Genomic DNA, 27,451 nt, shown 5'->3' with positions numbered 1-27,451 from the left:
TGTGAGTGAGTTCCTGCGTGAAAACCAAATATCAACATGCTGCTGGAGAGATGTTGAGAGAATTATATTTCTTTTATCTCTGGTATCCAGGAAGGTGTCTCACGAGCGTCCACACACATCAAAATAAAACCAGCAAATTGTACACACTCAAAGCCGTGGGCCGATCAGGAGATGAAGATGTGTATACGAACCAAGAACTATTGGTACTCGAAACATAGACGTGATCGCTCGGATGAATTCACTCGACATATATATGGTATCTGGTGCAATAATGTGACTGAGATTAAACGAAAGAAGATGAAGGAATATTATGCAACAAAATTCGATTGTTACAGGGGTAACATTATTAAAACCTGGGACACCATCAAGGAAGTTCTGGGAAATAAACCAAAACAATCCCACACAATCACACAAAGTGGTTCTACGGTCGAAGAAAAACAGTCTCTGGTTGATGAAACTAATGAATATTTTGCTTCAGTTGGAAAGTGTTTAGCTGAGAAAATACCCTATGCAGCACTGGACCCTATCTGCGAACAAACAAGTGTGGCGTTGGAATTGGAAACTGTATCTGTAACTGTATATATTCACCTGTTCGCTTACTCTAATATAAACCTATGCTCATGAAAAGAAAATCGTGCATCAACATCATGAAATAACTTGTGCCATGATTAGGCTGACCAGATTTTCTCGGGATAAAAACGGGACAAATTGGTACAAAAAACGGGACGCACGATAAAATTGATTTTCGAACATTTTTGCCAACCAAAGCATACAAACAATTATTCATTGCTTAGATGAACTTGCCCGATCCTGAAGAGTGTGATTTTTTGCAGTGAGTTCCTGAAATTTGTCACATGATGATCGAGATTTTGACTAACAATTATCATGGTCTCAACTTTCACGCGCGACTTTTTCATCAGTTCACGATAGGGGATGTCCTTCCAGTGGTGCGGTACTGTCAGGAAGGCACAAAACGTACCCAGTAATATTAGAAAAATCCTGGCTGCTTGGAAACTTATTTTCCATTTGGGAATATTTCAATGCAATGCTCTATCTAAGATTTTTGCCTTTCTCCTAGAAAGGTATAGCAATCACTTGCAAAACCGAAGATATAAAAGTGTTCCAAAGAAACGTGTTCTGAAGACTGTTTAATCTCACTCATGTTTCTCAGAGATGGCTGGACCAATTTTCATAAAATTAGTGTCAAATGGAAGGTCTAGTTGCACCATAAGACCCTATTGATTTGTTTTGCAATCGGACTATTACTTTGCCTGTTATGTTTAAAAATGTGAAATCCAGCTATGAAAAGGAACATATTCCGAAGATTACTAGGACTCACTCACTTTTCTCCATGGGCGCAACTACGGGGGGGCTTCAGCCCCCCCTAGAAAGTGTTTAGCCCCCCCTAGAATTTTCCAGAGAATGATTGTATTCAATATAAATACATTCTATACTACTTATCAGAGCAGCAAAATCAACACAAATTGAGATGTCGTCATTCATTGACTAAGGACTAGTTATGATCCAGGATCGTTTCTCAAGCCTTGCTCTCTTACTCATCTTACCAGTCAGACAAGAGCTGTAGTAACTCGTGCCATATCAAGAAGTTGTCGCCATTTTACTCGGTTTTAGGCTGTGTTTCACCAGTTCCTGCGCCCCTTACTTTCTGTTGCCGGTATGGTTTGCTGAAGAGAAGTGATTTCACAGGGTTGTCGTCCGGCATCCTTACGACGTGACCAGCCCACCGCAACCTATTGTCTTTCGCCAGGTGCGCAATGGGGTTCTCTCCAAGCAGCGCTTGTAGCTAATGGTTCATGCGCTGTCGACGTTATCCGACGTCCGTTTGTACTCCACCGTAGATAGTCCACAGCACCTTCCGTTCGAAAACACCAAGAGGACTTCCGTAGAGGACTACCGGTTATATCAGAGTTTTGTAGTTTTTTGTATTGAAGTAGTCATGTCCGGTCAGCACTGTGATTGGTGCGTACGTATGTAATGTCGGGCCGTCGATGAGAACGTGGTCAATTGTTTTGCTGTACGTTGGTCGAGGAAAGAAGGGACTTTGGACTGCCAGCCCGTGGGAAGCTGCGAAGTTGGTGCATAGCTGGCCGTTGTCGTTCGTCACGGTGTACAGGGTGTGCGGGCCAATCACCGACTTATATATGTCTTTCCTTCTGTTCATGTCCCTAATGACGATCTTGATGTCTCTACGCGAGCAGCTATCGTAAAGTTTCTCCAGCTGTGCGTAGGATGTTTCTTTTTCTGCATCAGGTCTTCCTTCGTGAGGGCAGTGCACATTGGGAATAGTGTAGTTGTAGAACCAGCCTTTTATTCTCAACAAACACAACCTGTCGCTGATTGCCTGCCACTTCATCACACGACTCTGCAGCACTATAAAACCGCTACCAAGCTCATTGGTTGTGCCACCGCTTTGGTGGTACTGTGCCTTGCGGTCACAAATCCACCGTACTTTCTCTCCTTTCAGGCAAAGCTCCTGGAGCGCAACGATGTCGAAGTGGCGGGATTCTAGCTGATCCAGCGGAATCCAGTCGACATCCGGCGCGTTGAGCGATCTACTGTTACATGTACCGAGCTTCTAATCGTCGTCCTTATTTCGTCGGCTGGGTCATTGCCTATTGTTCCGGTTCGTTTTGAATTCTTGATTCTTCGTAGTATGTTTATTTTAGTATGCTGCCTTACTAGGGCTACGATGCCTAGTCTCGCGACGGGGCTGCCGCCATAGGTGTAGCTGGCGAGACACCGCATTTCATAGTTCAGCCGTTCGGTCCGGATCAGTCGCTGTTTGAGCAGCCCCTAGCCTGTGGGGTTCAGACAAGCTGCTCTCTAAGGAGAACAACTACCTCTTTCCTGTCAGCATACGACCAAGTTCCCACCGGTTCACCGGTTTTCTCTTGGTTGCTCGTATCACAGTCGGTAACACGTGGAGGTAGGAATAGGGCATTATGCCTTGAACCACACTGGGGTCTATTTTATTCCAGCTAGTACGGGTGTGCTGTTAAAAAGCACTGCCCAGCCATTTACCAAACCTGGCTCTCCTCAATATCAAATCAGTGTTGCTGAAAGAGGTTGGCGTTGACGCTATGTTCAAGATATTCAGTACATCTTCGGAGATTCTATCCCGAAGTGATTTTTTCTGCTGTTACGACACTATTTTAAGCGTTATTGAATAAGCATATTAAAACTTTTTTTTTCGTTTTTTTTAAATTTCATACATGAAAACTAGCCCCCACTAGAAATTTTCCTTAGTTGCGCCCATGCTTTTCTCAGAGATGGCTGACTCGATTTCAACAAAATTGGTGTCAAATGAAAGTTCTAGCTGCCTCATAATACCCTATTGAATTTTACTTTAATCGAACTGTAACTTCGTCTGTAATGTACCGAAATGTGAAAATCACGAAACTTCATTATCTCAGAAACGACACAACCGATTTGATCAATATTATTATCAGATGAGCGGGCTAGTTGAGGGTTAACTGATGAATTATGATTGAAGACGTGGTTTCAAAGTTTGGCTGCCCTATACGTTCCCATTTCATTTGATTATAATTCAATTTAATCCATCGTTATTTATCATATTGTTAATAAAACAACGAAAGTCTATTATTTCAAAGATTACATGACTTATTTGAACATAACTAGTGTCATACGAACGAGTCATCTCTCAAACTTACAAATAACAAACTTCATAACAATTTGATATGTATGTGGCTCAAAAGTTATGGAAAGAAAAGAAATTCAAAAACTATTTGAAACTATACCTGCTTCGATCGATATATGTGGCCTCAACATAATTTAAATGTGGTGTCGTACTATTTGAAGGTTCCAAATTCATTGATTCCTTGCGATGTGTTTAAAGTCTGCAAATGCACGACGAATCGGCCATAGGATATGATCAAAGTCAAATAACAAATCGTTTGAAATGATTGGTTTTATCGAAATGACAACATCGTCGACTTTTGGCTTCTGTACATCGCCTCAATTCTGAATATATCCATATTGGGTGGTATTCGGTCATTTTCAGCAGATTTTCTGGCATCAATCTGACACAGGAAATACCCATTTTGGGAGGTATTTAGTTGTTTGGTTGTTTTCCAGAAACTAAAAGTGGTCGTCTTTAAATTCAAAATGGTGTCCAGGGTTATTGTTTGGTTTCTATGCATCATCTCGATTACGGAAATATCCATATTGATTATTATTCGGTCATTTTCGACTGTTTCCTAGAAGTTGCCATTAAGCAATTCAAAATGGTGCCTGACGTCAATTGTTAGCTAATTGCATCATTCTGGCTCCAGAGACACTCATATTGGATGGTATTTGGTTATTTTGGGCTGTTTTTCACAAACCGGAAGTCGCCGTCTTGGATTTCAAAACGGTATTTAATAAAATTTCTGGCCTCTGAGCGTCATTCTGGTTGAAGAAACACCCATATTGGGTGTTATTCGATCATTCTCGGCTGTTTCCCAGGAACCGGAAGTCGTCAACCTAGAATCCAAAATGGAGTCTGTGGTCGATTTCAGCTGCTGTGTATCATTCTAGACCCGGAGGTACTCATGTAAGACGGAAATCGGCCATTTTTGGCTGTTTTCCAGAAACCAGAAATTGCCATTACACAATTCATAATTTTGTCTGAGGTTAGCTTCACTCTGAGGTTAGCAACACTTTGGCTCCGGAGATACTCATATTGGGTGGTATTTGGTCATTTTCAGCTGTTTTTCTGAAACCGGAAGTCGCCATCTTAGAATTCAAAAAGGTATCTGTGGTCGATTTGAGCTTCTGTGTATCATTTTAGATCCGGATATTATTATATTGGGTGGAAATCGGCCATTTTTGGTTGTTTTCCAGAAACCGGATGTTGCCATCTTACAATCCAAAATGTTGCCTGAGGTCGACTATGGAACATATTTGTTACCTCTAAAAGCATTCTCATACTAAATTTGGTTGTATTTTCTTGATTGGTTCTTGAACTGTTCGAAATTTGTGTTTCATTTGTATGGGACCCCTCCCTTATAGAAAAGGGAGGGGTGTCAAGCCATTATGCACATATTTGTTACCTCTAAAAATATTCACCTGCCAAATTTGGTTGATTAGTTCTCGAGAGGTGTAGAAATTTGTGTTTAATCTATATAGCACCCCTCCCTTCCAAAAGAAGGAGGGGTGTCAAAGCATTATGGACATATTATTTACCACTAAAAACATTCACCTGCCAATTTGGTTCCATTTAGTTGATTAGTTCTCGAGATGTGCAGAAATTTGTGTTTCATTTGTATGGAACCCCTCCCTTTCAGAAAAGGAAGGGGCGTCCAACTATTATGGACATATTTGTTACTCCTTAAAACATCCACATGTCAAATTCGGTTTAACTTGCTTGGTTTGTTCTTGAGTTGTGCAGAAATTTTTGTTTCATTTGTATGGGACCCCTCCCTTCCAGAAGATGAAGGAGTCTCAAACTATCATAGGAATCTTTATCGGCACCAAAAACCCCTACATACAAATTTTTACGTCGATCGGTTCGGTAGTTTTTGAGCATACATGGATCAGACAGACAGACAGACCGGACTGCATTTTTTCATGTATAGATTAGGATGATATTGATATTGTTTACACAAAAAGTAAAACGCAAGCAATAATTTTAACTATCAGAGGTGAGCTTTAGTTTTAAATTAGTTTATTTGACACGGCACGATACATTTTCTGTTTTACTGAGCCAAGTACAATTCGTTTTAATTCTACGTTAGCAGGGAAAAGAGGGAGGCCTTTTCTTTATTCTCGCGGCCGACTACGAGCTAGTGGGGATTTAAGGTGAGAGGAGGGGAGATACAATTTTGACTTAAAACTATTTTGGAACTTTGTTTTTCAACTGGTAGAGCAATTGTATTCTTGTTTGTTGTGGGTTCAAAATATTTGTGTAAGCATAGTTGCGGGCTCTTCGTTTCCGTGTCTTCAGCATAGCATATTTGTATCCTTAATCTGACAAATAGACAAAGAAAATTTTAAATTTTAATGTCAGCGTTTTTCAGAAAGCAGTATAACTGTGTCATGTACTGGAGATCACCACTTCCCAGAATGTCTCTAACGGGTACGTTCGGTTGTTTTCCTCGGGCCCGAAGGGAATCTATAAGCTCGGACCTAACACCACAGTATTCGGTACACGACCAAACAACATGCTCGATGTCATGGTAGCCATCGCCACAAACGCAGTGATTACTGTCTACAAGCCCTATACGAAAGAGATGCGTGTTTAACGTGTAGTGATTGGACATAAGTCTAGACATCACGCGAATGAAGTCCCGACCTACATCCAACCCCTTGAACCATGCTTTCGTCGATACCTTAGGAAAAATGGAATGTAGCCACCGTCCCAGTTCATCTGAGTTCCATGATGATTGCCAACTGTTGAGTGTTCTCTGACGCAAAATGCTATAAAATTCATCATAAGCAATTGGTCTTTCATAAATATCGCCATCAATAGCACCCACCTTAGCTAAAGAGTCAGCCTTTTCGTTACCCGGAATCGAGCAATGAGAAGGGACCCACGCTAAGGTAACCCGGTAATTTTTATCTGTTAAAGCACTTAAAAACCACCGTATTTTCCCCAGGAAATACGGGGTGTGCTTCACAGGCTTCATCGATCGCAGAGCCTCAATTGCACTGAGACTGTCTGTGAAGATGAAGTAGTGGTCTGTGGGTAAGGTTTCGATGATTCCAAGAGAGTACTGAATAGCAGCAAGTTCTGCGACGTACACGGAAGCAGGAGCATCGAGTTTGTAGGAGGCGGTAAAATTTTCGTGGAAAACACCGAAGCCAGTGGACTCATCTAGATTAGATCCGTCAGTGTAAAACCTTTTATCATAACTAACATGTTTGAACTTATTCGAAAAAATCTTAGGGATCTCTTGGGGTCGCAATTGATCCGGGATACCAGAAATGTCTTGTTTCATGGTGGTGTCGAAAAATATAGCATTATTAGAAGTATCTAAAAGTGCGACATTGGAGGAATCGTATGAAGAAGGATTAATATCTTGAGCCATATAGTCAAAATATAAAGTCATAAATCTGGATTGAAATTGAAGGTCGACCAACCTCTCGAAATTTTCAATTACTAATGGGTTCCTAACTGTGCATCGAATTAGCAACCGGTAAGAGAGATTCCAAAAACGATGTTTCAACGGAAGAATACCCGCTAACACTTCAAGACTCATCGTATGGGTCGACTGCATGCAACCCAAGGCAATACGCAAACAACGATATTGTATTCTCTCTAATTTTATAATGTGCGTGTTCGCGGCGGAGCGGAAGCAGAAACAGCCGTACTCAAGAACTGACAATATCGTTGTTTGGTAAAGCCTTAGAAGGTCTCCTGGGTGGGCTCCCCACCAGGTTCCGGTAATCGTACGAAGAAAATTAATCCTCTGTTGGCATTTTCGTGTCAGATACCTAATATGACAAGCCCAGGTGCATTTAGAGTCGAACCAGACCCCGAGATATTTAGCGACTAAAACCTGAGAGATCGTTTTACCCGTTAGTAGGAGCTGCAGCTGAGCTGGGTTATGCTTCCTAGAAAAAACGACCAACTCAGTTTTCTCCGGAGAGAATTCGATACCCAGCTTAAGAGCCCATTCAGACAAATTGTCTAAGGTATCTTGCAATGGTCCTTGCAGATCGCTAGCCTCGCTACCAGTAATGGATACAACGCTATCGTCTGCAAGTTGCCTTAGCGTGCATGAATTTGCAAGACATTCATCGATGTCATTGACGTAAAAATTATATAAGAGAGGACTTAAACATGAGCCCTGGGGAAGGCCCATGTAACTAATTCGGGAAGTTGTCGAATCGCCATGTGAGAAATACATATGCTTTTCTGACAACAGATTGAGCAAAAAGTTATTCAAATTTAGTGAAAGTCCCTGCGAATGAAGTTTCGCGCTTAAAACTTCTACAGAGACAGAGTCAAAAGCCCCCTTAATATCCAAGAACGCAGAAGCCATTTGCTCTTTTCGAGCAAATGCGAGTTGAATTTCAGTAGAAAGCAACGCTAGGCAATCGTTCGTCCCTTTGCCCCGGCGAAAGCCAAATTGAGTATCTGAAAGTAAACCGTTTGTTTCGACCCATTTGTCTAACCGTAAGAGGATCATTTTCTCCATTAATTTCCGGAGGCAAGAGAGCATTGCAATCGGCCTAAATGAATTGTGATCAGAGGCGGGTTTCCCGGGTTTCCGAATAGCAATGACTTTTACCTCCCTCCAGTCATGCGGAACAATATTTAGCTCAAGAAACTTGTTGAACAAGTCCAACAAGCGTCTTTTTGCAGAGTCGGGTAGATTCTTCAACAGGTTGAATTTTATTCTATCTAACCCTGGAGCCTTATTGTTGCACGACAGGAGAGCCATTGAAATTCCAACATCGAAAATGGAGGCTCTTCCGTAGTTACTATAAACGCGTCGCGAAAGGTTTTCTGTTCCGGTACAGAGTCCGGACAGACCTTTTTGGCAAAATCGAGTATCCAGCGATCTGAATACTCCTCACTCTCATTCGAAACGTCACGGTTCCGCATGCGCCTGGCGGTATCCCAAAGAGTGCTCCTCGCTGTTTCCCTCGACAACGCGTTTACGAACCGCCGCCAGTACCCGCGTTTTTTCGCCTTTACTAAGCTCTTCATCTGCCTGCCCAGTGCCTCGTACTTTCGTAGTAGGTTGACAGTGCCGTACTCCCGGTAGTCCTTATACGCCGCGGACCTTCGCGCGTACAGCTCAGAGCACTCTTTGTCCCACCATTTGTTGGGAGGGCGTTGTCTAATCGTTACCCCGGGTATCGGTTTCGTCTGAGCTTGCGTCGCGGCGTCGATTATCAAGCCAGCTAAGAACGCGTATTCTTCCTCCGGAGGAAGTTCCTCGTGAGTCTCGATAGATTCCGCTATAATAGACTCATAACGCTTCCAATCAATATTACGTGTAAGGTCGTAGGAAATATTGATTGGGTTCGGGGGAGTTGAACCATTAGCAATTGATATAACGATTGGAAGATGATCACTACCGTGGGGATCGTTGATTACTTTCCACTGGCAATCTAACGCTAGTGATGTCGAGCAGAGGGATAGGTCAAGCACGCTTTCACGTGCCGGAGGATTAGGTACGCGTGTCGCTTCCCCAGTATTCAAAACTGTCATATTGAAGTCGTCGATCAAGTTACAGATTAAAGAAGATCGGTTGTCGTCGTACAGCGACCCCCATAGCGAACAGTGAGAGTTAAAATCTCCCAAAATCAAAAAAGGTGCGGGAAGCAATTCTGCTATATCAAGGAGTTGCTTCTGTTCAATCCGCGCGGATGGGGGAATATATAACGAAACAAGGCAAAGGTCTTTTCCATTCATATTCGTTTGAATGGCAACAACTTCAATATTCGAGATCGAGGGGAGGTCAATTCTGAAAAAAGAATAGCACTTTTTGATCCCTAAAAGTACCCCTCCACCGTGTGAGTCTCGATCTCGACGAATGATGTTAAAATCGTGGAAATTAAGTTGGTCATTTGAATTGAGAAAAGTTTCACAGAGCGCGAACGCATCACAATTGTATGTGTTTATCAAATGTGAAAATAAATCAAATTTGGGGATGATACTTCTGCAGTTCCACTGTAACACAGTGACAAAATTCCTAACCTCTTTCAACGAATTAGTCATCGAAAGATACGATAGCTGAAATGAGGGGCCAAGTTGCTGTGAGTTGCTTCAAAAAGGTTTTCACTGTTGGGAGAAGGGCAAGAAGAATGTTTTGAAGGGGATCTGGTATGTTGAATGTTTTAAATATCCAGTCCACAATATCAGAGAATTTTATGAACCCTGTTTCTTTTATGTCTTCTGATCGAGAAATGGGTGCCCGAGGGGTTTTTGGTGCCCCAGGAAGCGGTGGGTACTCCTGGTTTGATTTGAAATTAAAACCGGGGGGTACTTGCTTTGGTTTTTCTTCACCGCTTCCTTTTTGTGTTGTCTTATTGGTCATTCCGCTAGGGGTTATCTTACGACCTTTACGAGAAAGATTAGGAGAGTTGAGCATTCTCCTCTTCCTAGATCCCTCTGGCAAGGCATAGGAACACCCTTCGACGGGATCGTCAGATGTACCCTCATCGGTTGGCAAAAAGGAAAAGATGTTTCCTGTCGAGGGTGGCTCAGCCCTCTTAAGCATTTCTGCAAAAGAGCGCTTTGATCGTTCCTTAAGGGAACGCTTAATTTTTTCCTCGCGCTGTTTGTACGCGGGACATGCCGGAAGGTCATGCCGAGTTCCCTCGCAATAAAGACACTTTTCAGTATCCCCACTGCAAGCGTTCTCAGCATGATTGCCTCCGCACTTGCTACAGCGTGCCTTGTTGCAGCAGTAGGTGGCTGTGTGACCTAACTGCTTACAGTTTTGGCAATGCATGACCCGCGGTACGAACAGGCGTACAGGTAGACGAACCCTGTCCAAGCGGACGTAGTTCGGCAGCGCGGATCCGGCGAATGTTACTCGGAAGGAATCCGAAGGGAGGAATTTCTTCTTCCCTTCTTCGATGGATACTGAATGCAATTGCTTGCAATCCAGTATCTTTACACTTTGCATCAAGGGGTTTTTAAAACAGCCAACTCCATGACGCAAAATGTCATCGACAGTGAGATTCCCCTCGGTAACCACACCGTCGATTTCTACATCCTTGGCAGGGATGTACACGCGATACTCTCTCGTGAAGAGCTCGTAGCCAGCAATTTCGTTTGCTTGCTTCAAGCTACTCACGACAACTCGCAGTTTGTTCGGCCTCACCTTCGTAATCTCGGTTACGGCCGAAAAATGTTTTGCCAGGTCTTTGCCAATTTGGATAATATTCAATGGCTTCTTTATGGGCCGGAAAAAAACAACGTAGGGACCGCCAGCGGCATCTGGGTAAGCTTTTACCCGTACTTCCGGTACTCTTGGTACAGGACTTGGCAAAGGGGAGGGCACAGGGGAAGGTAGGGGTGTGCTGATGGGAGAAATTTCAATTTCTTCCCCGTTTGTTTCCACCTCCAGGAAAAGTTGCACCTGCATGTCGTCCATTTTGCGGGAGCGTTACGCTCTACCGCACACAAACGATAAATATTCGAATATGGGGGGGGGGGGGTTCAAGTAGTTGATGTTAAATTTTAAAAACAATTTTTCAATCTACAATGGATCAAATGAAAAAAAAAGACAGTAATACTAATACTAATAACAATAGTAATAATAATAATAATAATAATAATTATAGTAATAGTATTAATAATAACAATAATAATATCAATAATAATATTAATAATAATATTATAACATAGTAATAATATTGATAATAATAGTAAAAATTCTAAAGGTAATACTTCACCGAACGTCTAAGTCACGACCTCACGGCTGATAGTAGGATTAATCGAGCGTCTCCGCAGAACAAACAATGACGATCCAGCTTCGTGTTGAGACACAGTGGCCGTGTCCTACACGCGACCTTGTAGATGCCACTTGTAGTTGACTTCCACTCGCTCGATCGTATGATGGTCCGTGCTGCTAGCGGGGTAACAGCGGTGCGGGAGAATTATTCTTGCTGATATATCAGCTGCGTATCGAATCACTGGCGGGGTAGCCTGCCCCTACCAGTGTGCAGATGTTTCTGCCGATATATAACAGTCTATTGTTATTGCGCAGCACGAGAACTAATCGACAAAAAAACACCCGTACGATAACTCGTGTATTGTTATTTTGCGAACTCAAACGGAGATAAACAATTGCGTCTAATCGAGACGAAAGCAAAACAACGAATGATCAGAGGTGAGCTCAGGCTATTGATTATGTAATTCCAGTATAGTTTGAGTTTATTGTAAGTTAATCGATACCGTCGAAGATAGGGATACCATCTGGTCGGAGGTACAAATCAGGACATTTACTTTTTCGGCACAAATTTGATCCAAATTATTTTTATTCTGGTTTAAACTGGTGGTATGTGATTTGCACTTCAAAATGCTATTCGGTTGTTAATTTATTCAACATGTATCTCGAATTTTATCAAGCAACTTTGAAGTTTTAGGAATTTGTATGTCCCCAAAGAATTCAGCACACGTAAACTGTTTAAAATTAAATATAAAAATCGTCAAATGTTTAACACTATTCAGTTTACTCAGGGTTAACCAAAGAAATAATTTACGCAATGAGCGTTGTATGGTCAGGTATCAAGATAGACAGGTTTAATCTAATCTCCTAGATATTTAAAAAATAATGCAGATTTTTCCTGATTTTGGGAGCGATTACAGGTAAAAAGACAAGCAATTTGCCTCGCCTAGAGTCACTGACGAGCAAAATGTTGTATTAGGAAACGCGAGTGAAACTTGGCTGATGACAGCTGAGTGGAGCAGTTTCGCAGACGAGCTACACGTCCGAGATCCAGCCGACTCACCATCTGTTATATCTAAATTGGTCAGGCGAGTAACTCGCTGCTCACCTTGTTGACTGTAATAGGCCCCTTTTATTTCCTTTAGCCCGCAAAACGGTCATCACTTCAAATTTTACAATTTTACCTCATAAAATGTTACTTTAAGAATTTTATCGGAGAAAAATGTCCTTTTGTTTTTATTTTTACCAGCGACGAGTTCGAACTGGCAACCAGAAATGAAAATAAAATACTGGGCAATCTCCAACAATTTTCAATATCAGGCAACATTCACGTTTCTGTTAAAAACTTACTGACTTGTGCCTTGCAATATTAGCTTGGTGATTGAAGATATTGCATGTCTTATAAAAATCAGGACAAATGCGAGAATATGAACAATAAATCAGGACACGCCCAAATATGATTTCAAAATCAGGACATGTCCTGCTAAATCAGGACGGATGGTATCCCTATTCGAAGATGCTGATGAGGCAAATAATTTTCCAACGGAATTTATAACTCACTCGACACAGCTGGAATGTCTCCGTATCGATTGTTAATCAACAAAAAAGGGAGTATATAAGCAAGTTTATAACTAAAATAGAAATATTAATTGAAATGATGGGTTGGAAATAATATATAAAAGTATAAAAAATTATAGAAAAAGCAGAATTTTTTACACGAGCACGGCCGGGTACATTCAGCTAGTATATTATATCATCGCTTTGAATTCTGATTTCGAGGCAAATCAAACCTAAAATGTCATGGTTTTGCACTGTTCACGTGGTTTTGTGAAAAATATTTTAATTTTTGAATAATCAGATATCTATCAGCAGTGTTGTTAGTCTCGCTCATAAGCAGCATGCAACACCTCATGTGAGGTTCTCGGTGCCGCTTTCACACAGCAGAAAATTCTCCATTCACATTCGTTGTTTTGCTTTCGTCTCGATTAGACGCAAATTGTTTATCTCCGTTTTAGTTCGCAAAATAACAATACACGAGTTATCGTACGGGTGTTTTTTTGTCGATTAGTTCTTGTGTTGCGCGATAACAATAGCCTGTTGTATATCGGCAGAAACATCTGCACACTGGTAGGGGCAGGCTACCCCACCAGTGATTCGATACGCAGCTGATATATCAGCAAGAATAATTCTCCCGCACCGCTGTTACCCCGCTAGCAGCACGGACCACCATACGATCGAGCGAGTGGAAGTCAACTACAAGTGGCATCTACAAGGTCGCGTGTAAGATACGGCCACTGTGTCACAACACGAAGCTGGATCGTCATTGTTTGTTCTGCGGAGACACTCGATTAATCCAACTATCAGCCGTGAGGTCGTGACTTAGACGTTCGGTGAAGTATTACATTTAGAATTTTCACTATAATTATCAATATTATTACTATGTTATAATATTATTATCAATATTATTATTGATATTATTATTATTGTTATTATTATTATTATTACTACAATTATTATTATTATTATTATTATTATTACTATTGTTATAAGTATTAGTATTACTGTCTTTTTTTTCATTTGATCCATTGTAGATTGAAAAATTGTTTTTAAAATTTAATATCAACTACTTGAACCCCCCCCCCCCCATATTCGAATATTTATCGTTTGTGTGCGGTAGAGCGTAACGCTCCCGCAAAATGGACGACATGCAGGTGCAACTTTTTCTGGAGGTGGAAACAAACGGGGAAGAAATTGAAATTTCTCCCATCAGCTCACCCCTACCTTCCCCTGTGCCCTCCCCTTTGCCAAGTCCTGTACCAAGAGTACCGGAAGTACGGGTAAAAGCTTACCCAGATGCCGCTGGCGGTCCCTACGTTGTTTTTTTCCGGCCCATAAAGAAGCCATTGAATATTATTCAAATTGGCAAAGACCTGGCAAAACATTTTTCGGCCGTAACCGAGATTACAAAGGTGAGGCCGAACAAACTGCGAGTTGTCGTGAGTAGCTTGAAGCAAGCAAACGAAATTGCTGGCTACGAGCTCTTCACGAGAGAGTATCGCGTGTACATCCCTGCCAAGGATGTAGAAATCGACGGTGTGGTTACCGAGGGGAATCTCACTGTCGATGACATTTTGCGTCATGGAGTTGGCTGTTTTAAAAACCCCTTGATGCAAAGTGTAAAGATACTGGATTGCAAGCAATTGCATTCAGTATCCATCGAAGAAGGGAAGAAGAAATTCCTCCCTTCGGATTCCTTCCGAGTAACATTCGCCGGATCCGCGCTGCCGAACTACGTCCGCTTGGACAGGGTTCGTCTACCTGTACGCCTGTTCGTACCGCGGGTCATGCATTGCCAAAACTGTAAGCAGTTAGGTCACACAGCCACCTACTGCTGCAACAAGGCACGCTGTAGCAAGTGCGGAGGCAATCATGCTGAGAACGCTTGCAGTGGGGATACTGAAAAGTGTCTTTATTGCGAGGGAACTCGGCATGACCTTCCGGCATGTCCCGCGTACAAACAGCGCGAGGAAAAAATTAAGCGTTCCCTTAAGGAACGATCAAAGCGCTCTTTTGCAGAAATGCTTAAGAGGGCTGAGCCACCCTTGACAGGAAACATCTTTTCCTTCTTGCCAACTGATGAGGGTACGTCTGACGATCCCGTCGAAGGGTGTTCCTATGCCTTGCCAGAGGGATCTAGGAAGAGGAGAATGCTCAACTCTCCTAATCTTTCTCGCAAAGGTCGTAAGATAACCCTTAGCGGAATGACCAATAAGACAACACAAAAAGGGGCGGTGAAGAAAAACCGAAGCAAGTACCCCCCGGTTTTAATTTCAAATCAAACCAGGAGTACCCACCGCTTCCTGGGGCACCAAAAACCCCTCATGCACCCATTTCTCGATCAGAAGATAAAAAAGGAACAGGGTTCATAAAATTTTCTGATATTGTGGACTGGATATTTAAAACATTCAACATACCAGATCCCCTACAAAATATTCTTCTTGCCCTTCTTCCTACAGTGAAAACCTTTTTGAAGCAACTCACAGCAACTTGGCCCCTCATTTCAGCTATCGTTTCTTTCGATGACTAATACGATGAAAGAGGTTAGGAATTTTTTCACTGTATTACAGTGGAATTGCAGAAGTATCATCCCCAAATTCGATTTATTTTCTCATTTGATGAATACATACAATTGTGACGCATTCGCGCTCTGTGAAACCTTTCTCAATTCGAACGATCAACTCAATTTCCACGATTTTAACATCATTCGTCGAGATCGAGACTCACACGGTGGAGGGGTACTTTTAGGGATCAAAAAGTGCTATTCTTTTTTCAGAATCGACCTCCCCTCGATCTCGAATATTGAAGTTGTTGCCATTCAAACGAATTTGAATGGAAAAGACCTTTGCCTTGTTTCGTTATATATTCCCCCATCCGCGCGGATTGAACAGAAGCAACTCCTTGATATAGCAGAATTGCTTCCCGCACCTTTTATGATTTTGGGAGATTTTAATTCTCACTGTTCGCTATGGGGGTCGCTGTACGACGACAACCGATCTTCTTTAATTTGTAACTTGATCGACGACTTCAATATGACACTTTTGAATACTGGGGAAGCGACACGTGTACCTAATCCTCCAGCACGTGAAAGCGTGCTTGACCTATCCCTCTGCTCAACATCACTAGCGTTAGATTGCCAGTGGAAAGTAATCAACGATCCCCACGGTAGTGATCATCTTCCAATCGTTATATCAATTGCTAATGGTTCAACTCCCCCGAACCCAATCAATATTTCCTACGACCTTACACGTAATATTGATTGGAAGCGTTATGAGTCTATTATAGCGGAATCTATCGAGACTCACGAGGAACTTCCTCCGGAGGAAGAATACGCGTTCTTAGCTGGCTTGATAATCGACGCCGCGACTCAAGCTCAGACGAAACCAATACCCGGGGTAACGATTAGACAACGCCCTCCCAACAAATGGTGGGACAAAGAGTGCTCTGAGCTGTACAAGCGAAGGTCCGCGGCGTATAAGGACTACCGGGAGTACGGCACTGTCAACCTGCTTCGAAAGTACGAGGCACTAGGCAGGCAGATGAAGAGCTTAGTAAAGGCGAAAAAACGCGGGTACTGGTGGCGGTTCGTAAACGCGTTGTCGAGGGAAACAGCGATGAGCACTCTTTGGGATACCGCCAGGCGCATGCGGAACCGTGACGTTTCGAATGAGAGTGAGGAGTATTCAGATCGCTGGATACTTGATTTTGCCAAAAAGGTCTGTCCGGACTCTGTACCGGAACAGAAAACCTTTCGCGACGCGTTTATAGTAACTACGGAAGAGCCTCCATTTTCGATGTTGGAATTTTCAATGGCTCTCCTGTCGTGCAACAATAAGGCTCCAGGGTTAGATAGAATAAAATTCAACCTGTTGAAGAATCTACCCGACTCTGCAAAAAGACGCTTGTTGAATTTGTTCAACAAGTTTCTTGAGCTAAATATTGTTCCGCATGACTGGAGGGAGGTAAAAGTCATTGCTATTGGGAAATCCGGGAAACCTGCCTCTGATCACAATTCATATAGGCCGATTGCGATGCTCTCTTGCCTCCGGAAATTAATGGAGAAAATGATCCTCTTACGGTTAGACAAATGGGTCGAAACAAACGGTTTACTTTCAGATACTCAATTTGGCTTTCGCCGGGGCAAAGGGACGAAGGATTGCCTAGCGTTGCTTTCTACTGAAATTCAACTCGCATTTGCTCGGAAAGAGCAAATGGCTTCTGCGTTCTTGGATATTAAGGGGGCTTTTGACTCTGTTTCTGTAGAAGTTTTAAGCGCGAAACTTCATTCGCAGGGACTTTCACCAAATTTGAATAACTTTTTGCTCAACTTGTTGTCAGAAAAGCATATGTATTTCTCACATGGCGATTCGACAACTTCCCGAATTAGTTACATGGGCCTTCCCCAGGGCTCATGTTTAAGTCCTCTCTTATATAATTTTTACGTCAATGACATCGATGAATGTCTTGCAAATCCATGCACGCTAAGGCAACTTGCAGACGATAGCGTTGTATCCATTACTGGTAGCGAGGCTAGCGATCTGCAAGGACCATTGCAAGATACCTTAGACAATTTGTCTGAATGGGCTCTTAAGCTGGGTATCGAATTCTCTCCGGAGAAAACTGAGTTGGTCGTTTTTTCTAGGAAGCATAACCCAGCTCAGCTGCAGCTCGTACTAACGGGTAAAACGATCTCTCAGGTTTTAGTCGCTAAATATCTCGGGGTCTGGTTCGACTCTAAATGCACCTGGGCTTGTCATATTAGGTATCTGACACGAAAATGCCAACAGAGGATTAATTTTCTTCGTACGATTACCGGAACCTGGTGGGGAGCCCACCCAGGAGACCTTCTGAGGTTATACCAAACAACAATACTGTCAGTTCTTGAGTACGGTTGTTTCTGCTTTCGCTCCGCTGCGAACACGCATATTTTGAAACTAGAAAGAATACAATATCGTTGTTTGCGTATTGCCTTGGGTTGCATGCAGTCGACCCATACGATGAGTCTTGAAGTGTTAGCGGGTATTCTTCCGTTGAAACATCGTTTTTGGAATCTCTCTTACCGGTTGCTAATTCGATGCACAGTTATGAACCCATTAGTAATTGAAAATTTCGAGAGGTTGGTCGACCTTCAATCTCAATCCAGATTTATGACTTTATATTTTGACTATATGGCTCAAGATATTAATCCTTCTTCATACGATTCCTCGCACTTGTCGCACTTGTCGCACTTTTAGATACTTATAAAGGTACGTTTAGACTATTAGACATGTCGGTCTGATTTTGACCACTGCAGAAATCGAAAGTCTGCTCGATATACCGTTCGACATACTTTGTCAAACCTTTGTTCACACTGCTTGTACAAGTCGAAAGGAAAAACTGTCAAATGATTTTTTCAATGCTGGATACAGCTCCAGTCTTCTTCTCCATTTTAATATTTGCCAGCACACAAGAAACGAAATGATGTTTGTTATGGAAAGCCAGAACAAACAACTGAAAAAAAAATTCAAAGGTTGCTATGTTCTTGGTGTCGAACAAAAAATAGAAACGTTTATATTCCATTCTACATATCGAACGGCATGTCGAATTATAATATCGAATAGATGTAAACGTAAACCAACATTGCATTCGATATATTTTCGAGCAATCAGCTCGAATCAGATGGAAAAATCAGATAGTCTAAACATACCTTAATAATGCTATATTCTTCGACACCACCATGAAACAAGACATTTCTGGTATCCCGGATCAATTGCGACCCCAAGAGATCCCTAAGATTTTTTCCAATAAGTTTAAACATGTTAGTTATGATAAAAGGTTTTACACTGACGGATCTAATCTAGATGAGTCCACTGGCTTCGGTGTTTTCCACGAAAATTTTACCGCCTCCTACAAACTCGATGCTCCTGCTTCCGTGTACGTCGCAGAACTTGCTGCTATTCAGTACTCTCTTGGAATCATCGAAACCCTACCCATAGACCACTACTTCATCTTCACAGATAGTCTCAGTGCCATTGAGGCTCTGCGATCGATGAAGCCTTTCCTGGGGAAAATACGGCGGTTTTTAAGTGCTTTAACAGATAAAAATTACCGGGTTACCTTAGCGTGGGTCCCTTCTCATTGCTCGATTCCGGGTAATGAAAAGGCTGACTCTTTAGCTAAGGTGGGTGCTATTGATGGCGATATTTATGAAAGACCAATTGCTTATGATGAATTTTATAGCATTTTGCGTCAGAGAACACTCAACAGTTGGCAATCATCATGGAACTCAGATGAACTGGGACGGTGGCTACATTCCATTTTTCCTAAGGTATCGACGAAAGCATGGTTCAAGGGGTTGGATGTAGGTCGGGACTTCATTCGCGTGATGTCTAGACTTATGTCCAATCACTACACGTTAAACACGCATCTCTTTCGTATAGGGCTTGTAGACAGTAATCACTGCGTTTGTGGCGATGGCTACCATGACATCGAGCATGTTGTTTGGTCGTGTGCCGAATTCTGTGATGTTAGGTCCGAGCTTATAGATTCCCTCCGGGCCTGAGGAAAACAACCGAACGTACCCGTTAGAGACATTCTGGGAAGCGGTGATCTCCAGTACATGACACAACATGACATTAAAATTTAATATTCTTTTGTCTATTTGTCAGAATACCCGTATACGACGCTGGAAACACGAACACGAAGAGCCTAAATCTATGTTTAAAAAACAAAAAAGAACACCAGTCGAAACACAAATAGATCGTATATCTTAATTAGTTTTAAGCAAGAATTGTATTTCCCTCCTCTCACCTTAAATCCCCACTAGCTCGTAGTCGACCGCGAGAATAAATAAAAGGCCTCCCTCTTTTCCCTGCTAACGTAGAATTAATACGAATTGTACTTGGCTCAGTAAAACAGAAAATGTATCGTGCCGTGTCAAATAAACTAATTTAAAAAAAAAATTCTCCATTCAAGCTATTTCTCGCTTTCTTTCTTGCTCGCATTTACACCCGAGATCATATGCACACACTCCCGTCTACTCTCCTCGTGTGTACCTACTCTCTAACTCGCGAGAACGACCAGCCAAAGACAGGGAAATGTTCCAAGATGCTTTGCGATGGTTGCAGAGGGACAAAAAATGATAGGGTATCGGACTACTTCGGCAGCGAGTCGCTTCGGCTGGTTTTGTATTAGACTGCTGTAAAAAACTTACGAAGCAGTCCTATACCCTATACGTTGCCCCACTGTCGGCTGTCGGTGCATGTCAGAGATGCCAGATGTTTTTGAAAAATGTCTGCAACTGCTCGAATAACCAGAAAAATGTGCTCGAAATCTGAAAAAAATCTATCCGTGATCCGAAAAAATTTCGCTCGCGCAGGAAAAAGTCTGTAAAAATCTGCACACATTTCAAGAAAATCTGCGCAAATAAAAGGAGGTTCTGACAAAAATTTGCAGAAACGTGGAAAAACTGCAAATATCTGCAAATCAATAAATATCTGCACACGGACTCCAAAAATCTGCGTTTTGCAGACAAATCTGCACATTTGGTATCACTGGTGCATGTAGGGAAAAAAGCATTTTCGTTTTCGAGCACAGTTTTTCAAGCACTCCTCCTAGTCAAGCAATTTTAGTCAAGTACTCCAACTCACTAGCAAGAATCCCAAGAATCGCGTACTCTTTTACGGTAGCTGAGTAGCAATACGAAAGAGTTTGTTCGTGTCGGTGCGTGCTTGCTGCTACTCAGGGGAATGCATGAAGAAGAAAGAGTATCTCCAAAGCGTGTGTGCAAAAGACTTGAGAAGCGTAGCATATGTCTCGTTCTCAAGCAGAAAAGAGAAGAAGGGTTTTGCTTCTCGCTCGATTTGCAACGCTGCCTATCAGTTTTCCTTGAAATACTTATCCTTAACATTAATAAACATTTTATTTAACCCTCTCTTTACCATGGTTACTCTAGAGCACCACAGGTTTGGAAGCGAAAAGCCTTTCGAAATATTTACCAATGCTACTCAGAATGCATAAATGTATTCTTGAACCATATACTGATTGCTGAGTAGCAATACAAAAGAGTTTGTTCGTGTCGGTGCGTGCTTGCTGCTACTCAGGGGAATGCATGAAGAAGAAAGAGTATCTCCAAAGCGTGTGTGCAAAAGACTTGAGAAGCGTAGCATGTGTCTCGTTCTCAAGCAGAAAAGAGAAGAAAGGTTTTGCTTCTCGCTCGATTTGCAACGCTGCCCATCAGTTTTCCATAAAATACTTATCCTTAACATTAATAAACATTTTATTTAACCCTCTCTTTACCATGGTTACTCTAGAGCACCACAGGTTTGGAAGCGGAAAGCCTTTCGAAATATTTACCAATGCTACTCAGAATGCATAAATGTATTCTTGAACCATATACTGATTGTTTTTTTTTTCTTCATCTATAGTTTATTTGACACGGCACAAATACAATTCAATGTTTAACGGCGCCAATTATATCTGGTAGCTTACTTTCTAAAGTATCTTAATAACTAAAAGCAAATTTTTTATCCTCGCTGCCGACTACGAGCTGAAACTAAATCTAACTTAAAGCTAGAATATTTTGCATTGAAAGCACAGGTTTGCTGTTTGATGGTTTTCATTGCCATAGGTAAGCAGCATATTAAATTTGTTCCGCTGCTGGGCCAAGATATTACGGACTGGCATATTGGGTTGTTTCCATCGGGCCTTGAGAGTATCGTGCGGGTCTGATTGATGTTTCCGGATCCGGGGTCTTAACGTGTTCTTGTCGTTTGGTTGGATGTAGGCGGAAGGGAATAGGATTAAACTGGGGCGTGGATGGATTTCAGGAAAACGTATATAAGGGACATGTAGGAACACGGCTCGCCAAGACATCACGAACAGGAACAGCCGGCTGCCTACTTTCGGCCTGCAGGGAAGCTATTAATTTAGACCTGGCGTCACGGTGTACAGGGCATGACCAAACAACGTGCTCTATGTCGTGATAACCTTCACCACAGGCACAGATACCACTCTCCCCGAGCCCAACACGACGGAGATGCGCGTCAAATCTATAGTGATTGGACATAAGCCGGGACATCACGCAAATGAAATCCCGACCTACATCCAACCCCTTGAACCACGGGTTCGTCGATACCTTGGGGATTATGGAATGTAACCACCTTCCCAGTTCCCCCTTGGTCCAAGAATTTTGCCAACTGATGATCGTATTCTGACGTACAAATGCAAAAAATTCATTAAAGACAATTGGTCTTTCATAAATATCACCGTTTGTTGCGCCCACCTTAGCCAGAGTCCGCTTTCTCATTGCCCGGTATCGAGCAGTGAGAAGGGACCCACGCTAAGGTAATCTGAGTAGATTTTTCGGATAAAGCACTCAGATGTTCCCGTATTTTCCCCAGGAAATACGGAGAGTGCTTAACATCTTTCATCGATCGGAGAGCCTCAATGGAACTGAGACTGTCCGTAAAGATGAAATAATGGTCCGTGGGCATTTTTTCGATAATCCCTAGGGTGTACTGAATTGCAGCTAATTCTGCGACGTAAACAGAAGCAGGATTATCGAGCTTATGGGAGACGGTTAAATTGTTATTGAAGATACCGAAGCCAGTGAACCCATCAAGAAGTGAACCGTCAGTGTAGTACATATTGTCGCAGTTGATGTTTCGATATTTATTGGAAAAAATTTTAGGGATCTGCTGCACGCGTAAATGATCCGGGATTCCACGAGTTTCTTCTATCATGGATGTATCGAAAAACACAGTAGAATCAGAAGTATTTGATAAGTCGACACGATTTGGAATATTCGAAGAAGGGTTAATATTTTTGGACATGTGATTGAAATACAATGTCATAAAACGGGTTTGAGAATTAAGTTCGATTAACCTTTCAAAATTTTCAATCACGGGATGGTTTAAGACCTCACATTTGATTAGAATACGAGAAGACAGGCTCCAGAAGCGGTTTTTCAATGGTATTACTCCAGCTAAGATCTCCAAACTCATCGTATGGGTCGATTGCATGCAACCCAAGGCGATACGCAAACAACGATATTGTATTCGCTCCAGTTTGATCAAATGTGTGTTTGCTGCGGAGCGGAAGCAGAAACACCCGTACTCAATAACAGACAGTATCGTTGTTTGGTTAAGCCTTATTAGGTCTCCTGGGTGGGCACCCCACCATTGTCCGGTTATTGTACGAAGAAAATTCACTCTTTGTTGACATTTTTTCATCAGATACCTTACGTGACAACCCCAGGTGCCTTTAGAGTCGAACCAGACACCAAGATATTTGTCTACCAAAACCTGAGAAATCGTTTTACCCATTAATTGTGTTTGAAGCTGAGCAGGTTCATGCTTCCTAGAAAAAACTACTATCTCAGTCTTCTCCGGAGAGAACTCGATACCTAGCTGTAAAGCCCAAGCAGACAAATTGTCCAAGGTATCTTGCAATGGTCCTTGCAAATCGGCAGCTTTGGCTCCTGTAACAGAGATTACACTGTCGTCTGCAAGTTGTCTTATCGTGCATGAATTTGCCAGACATTCGATGTCATTTACATAAAAGTTGTAAAGAAGGGGGCTTAAACATGAGCCCTGGGGAAGACCCATGTAGCTAATGCGAAAAGTTGCCAAATCGCCGTGCGTAAAATGCATGTGCTTTTCGGACAACAAATTGTGCAAAAAATTGTTCAAAATTGGAGAAAATCCTTGTCGGTGAAGTTTACCCGAAAGAATGTCAATAGAAACGGAATCAAAAGCCCCCTTAATGTCCAAGAACGCAGACGCCATTTGTTCTTTGCGAGCATACGCCAGCTGAATATCTGTTGAAAGCAACGCAAGACAATCATTCGTCCCTTTGGCGCGGCGGAAGCCAAATTGAGTATCTGATAGTAGACCATTTGATTCGACCCAATGGTCTAAACGACGGAGTATCATTTTTTCCATCAATTTCCGGATACAGGATAGCATTGCAATCGGCCTATAAGAGTTGTGATCAGAAGCTGGTTTCCCTGGTTTTTGGATGGCGATCACCTTCACTTGCCTCCAATCCTGCGGTACAATGTTTTGCTCCAGGAACTTATTGAACAAGTTCAACAAGCGCCTCTTGGCATTGCCGGGTAGATTCTTCAACAAGTTGAATTTGATTCTATCTAACCCAGGCGCGTTATTGTTACAGGACAGAAGGGCAACTGAAAATTCTGCCATCGTAAAAGGTGATTCTATCGCGTCGTGGCCCGGAGACGCATCGCGAACAAAGTTTTGCTCAGGAACAGAGTCCGGACATACTTTCCTGGCAAAATCAAATATCCACCGACTTGAAGACTCCTCGCTTTCGTTGACCGTTACGCGATTCCGCATTCTTCGGGCTGTGTTCCAAAGAGTGCTCATCGATGTCTCCCTCGACGTCTGGTTCACGAACCGACGCCAATATCCGCGTTTCTTTGCTTTAGCCAAGCTTTTAAGCTTGGTATCAAGCTCCGAATACCGTAAATAGTCGCCAGGTATACCTCCCTTCTGGTAGGCCAAAAACGCGTCGGATCTTTGCGTGTAGACATCGGAGCACTCTTGGTCCCACCACGGAGTGGGAGGCCGTTCTTTAATCGTTACGCCGGGATATTTCTTCGTTTGGGCTTGCAACGCGGCGTCGAGAATCAAGCCCGCGAGGAGGTTGTATTCTTCAAGTGGTGGATGATGTTGAATCGAATCGACCGCTTTTGAAATCATTTCCTCGTATAACTTCCAATCGACATTCCGTGTGAGGTCATACGGAATGTCAACTGGTCGCATGCAAGTTGACCCGTTATTAATTGAAATAAGAATAGGCAAATGGTCGCTACCGTGAGGATCGAGGATTACCTTCCATGTGCAATCCAACCGTAGCGACGTCGAACATAAGGATAGATCCAAAGCGCTTGGGCGCGCTGGAGGTTTCGGGATACGTGTCATTTCGCCGTTGAATATACTGATTGTTCAAGAATATATTTATGCATTTTGAGTAGGATTGGTAAATGTTTCGAAAGGTTTTTTGCATCCAAACCTGTGGTACTCTAGAGTAACCATGGTAGAGAGAGGGTTGAAAAACATTAATGGATTATAGCTTTGAATTTTGATTCAGAGGCAAATAAATATAAAGTCTTGATTTTGCATGATTCACGTAGTTTTGTGAATATCTCTAGTATCAGTAATCACAACAGTAACAGTAACAGGTATCTGTTAATGTTACTCAGTCAAATGTCTTTCCTGAACATCAACGAATATTTTAATGAAAAAAGAATCACATGTCATCGCTTTGAATTTTGATTTAGAGGCCAATTCAGCATAAAGTCAGTGTGTTTCACGTAGTTTTGTGAATAATATATCAGTGTTTAGTAACAAGATACCTGTTATTTTTAGTTTGTGTGTTTCACGTAGTTTTGTGAATAATATATCAGTGTTTAGTAACAAGATACCTGTTATTTTTCTCATATATCTTTCCTGAACATCAACGAATAAAAACACATTTTCCTGAACATTTTCGAATAAAAAAACCTACATGTCACAACCACTTCACAACTTTTGGATTTAGAACGCTTAGAGCTCAGAGACGGAGGGAATAATATGAAGAAGATCAAGCGTTATGGAATTCCATTTTTATATAGTAGAAGATTACTCCTAATACTGAATGTTCATAAATGCTGCACAACTTACTACAAAAAATCTACGGTATTAATGTTTTTTATTTGGAAATTTCCTGTAGCACATTCGATATTCTGTCTTGGAACTGGATCATATCTAAATGAGAAAACACAGTTCTCATCTGATCGAAAGTTTCACGTAGAAAATCTTCCCTCTGCTGCCGAGTTCGCAGCATGCGATCTATTTCTCGTTTTAATCTCTGTCTCAAACGGTTTTTTATTTTTTCCATTGCAACACGCATATCCTCTTTGTTCATACGCCTTTTTCTGTTTAGTTCAGCATTGCGTTGCCTGCGAATAGCTTTTTGTTCGGCACTTTCATTTTGTCGTTTAATCCTTTGTTGTAATGTGTGTCTAGCTCGACTGAGTGCCTTTGTTGTCATATGTTTTTCGTAATCTTCCACAGAATACTTTACTAAACCCGATTCTTTTTCTTTTTCATTGATTCTGCCGTTGTTGCGGTTGCTGCATGATGAATCTATTTTATGCGATTTCGTGAAAAACTCGGGAACATTGTTCTCATGACCACCTTTCTCGTATTCGAGAAGTGGTTGATAATGATGATAAAAGTTCAATTCCTCAAAACTAAATGATGGAGGAGGAAAGTCTATTGAACCTGATTGCTCTTGTAAGTTTATTTGAAGGTAGGTATAAGGAGACGAGTATCTGCTACATCCTTCCATTGCATTGGAAATGATCAAACTCTGAAACCCTTGATAGATAATACAAATTCTTTAGAATTAACTACTAAATATTAATATATAGAATATAAACAAAACTCACCAAAACGATTCTTAACATGGGAAACTTATCGATAATTATCGACAGTATCGATAGTTATCAGCTACCGATAGAATCGTTAAGGGCATCTTCAGCGGTGGTCTATTTTTGAAACAACTTTATATATACTAGATTTACACCAGCGAAATCTAAATAGAACCAGCTTATATAGACCAACTTTTCGTTCTCCGCACCGGTGTTGTATATCTTCTTGTTTTAAACCGCTGACATCCGCGTTGTTTTGCTTTCGTCTCGATTAGACGCAAATTGTTTATCTCCGTTTGAGTTCGCAAAATAACAATACACGAGTTATCGTACGGGTGTTTTTTGTCGATTAGTTCTTGTGTTGCGCGATAACAATAGCCTGTTGTATATCGGCAGAAACATCTGCACACTGGTAGGGGCAGGCTACCCCGCCAGTGATTCGATACGCAGCTGATATATCAGCAGCACGGACCACCATACGATCGAGCGAGTGGAAGTCAACTACAAGTGGCATCTACAAGGTCGCGTGTAAGATACGGCCACTGTGTCACAACACGAAGCTGGATCGTCATTGTTTGTTCTGCGGAGACACTCGATTAATCCAACTATCAGCCGTGAGGTCGTGACTTAGACGTTCGGTGAAGTATTACATTTAGAATTTTTACTATTATTATCAATATAATTACTATGTTATAATATTATTATTATTATTATTGATATTATTATTACTGTTATTATTATTATTATTACTACAATTATTATTATTATTATTATTACTATTGTTATTAGTATTAGTATTACTGTCTTTTTTTTTATTTGATCCATTGTAGATTGAAAAATTGTTTTTAAAATTTAATATCAACTACTTGAACCCCCCCCCCCCCAATATTCGAATATTTATCGTTTGTGTGCGGTAGAGCGTAACGCTCCCGCAAAATGGACGACATGCAGGTGCAACTTTTCCTGGAAGTGGAAACAAACGGGGAAGAAATTGAAATTTCTCCCATCAGCTCACCCCTACCTTCCCCTGTGCCCTCCCCTTTGCCAAGTCCTGTACCAAGAGTACCGGAAGTACGGGTAAAAGCTTACCCAGATGCCGCTG

At 41.9% G+C, this 27,451-nt stretch overlaps 1 protein-coding gene and 1 long non-coding RNA gene across 2 annotated transcripts in view; both read right to left on the bottom strand.

The window, feature by feature from the left end:
- The window catches only part of LOC129728716 (uncharacterized), a 40,926-nt gene that overhangs the window by 2,610 nt on the left and 10,865 nt on the right, over positions 1-27,451 (bottom strand). The gene's annotated exons all lie outside the window — the stretch shown is intronic.
- Positions 22-26,472, bottom strand: LOC129727449 (uncharacterized). Its single transcript, XR_008728528.1, has 3 exons — positions 26,368-26,472; positions 25,360-26,296; positions 22-277 (listed from the first exon to the last, which is right to left on the bottom strand). It is a non-coding gene; the product is annotated as an uncharacterized LOC129727449 (long non-coding RNA).

The sequence above is a fragment of the Wyeomyia smithii genome, chromosome 3 (assembly GCF_029784165.1).
Source record: "Wyeomyia smithii strain HCP4-BCI-WySm-NY-G18 chromosome 3, ASM2978416v1, whole genome shotgun sequence".
In the NCBI taxonomy this organism is placed as follows: Eukaryota; Metazoa; Arthropoda; class Insecta; order Diptera; family Culicidae; genus Wyeomyia; species Wyeomyia smithii.
The sequence above is the reverse complement of the archived record's forward strand: the minus strand, read 5'-3'. Positions and strand labels throughout refer to the sequence as shown.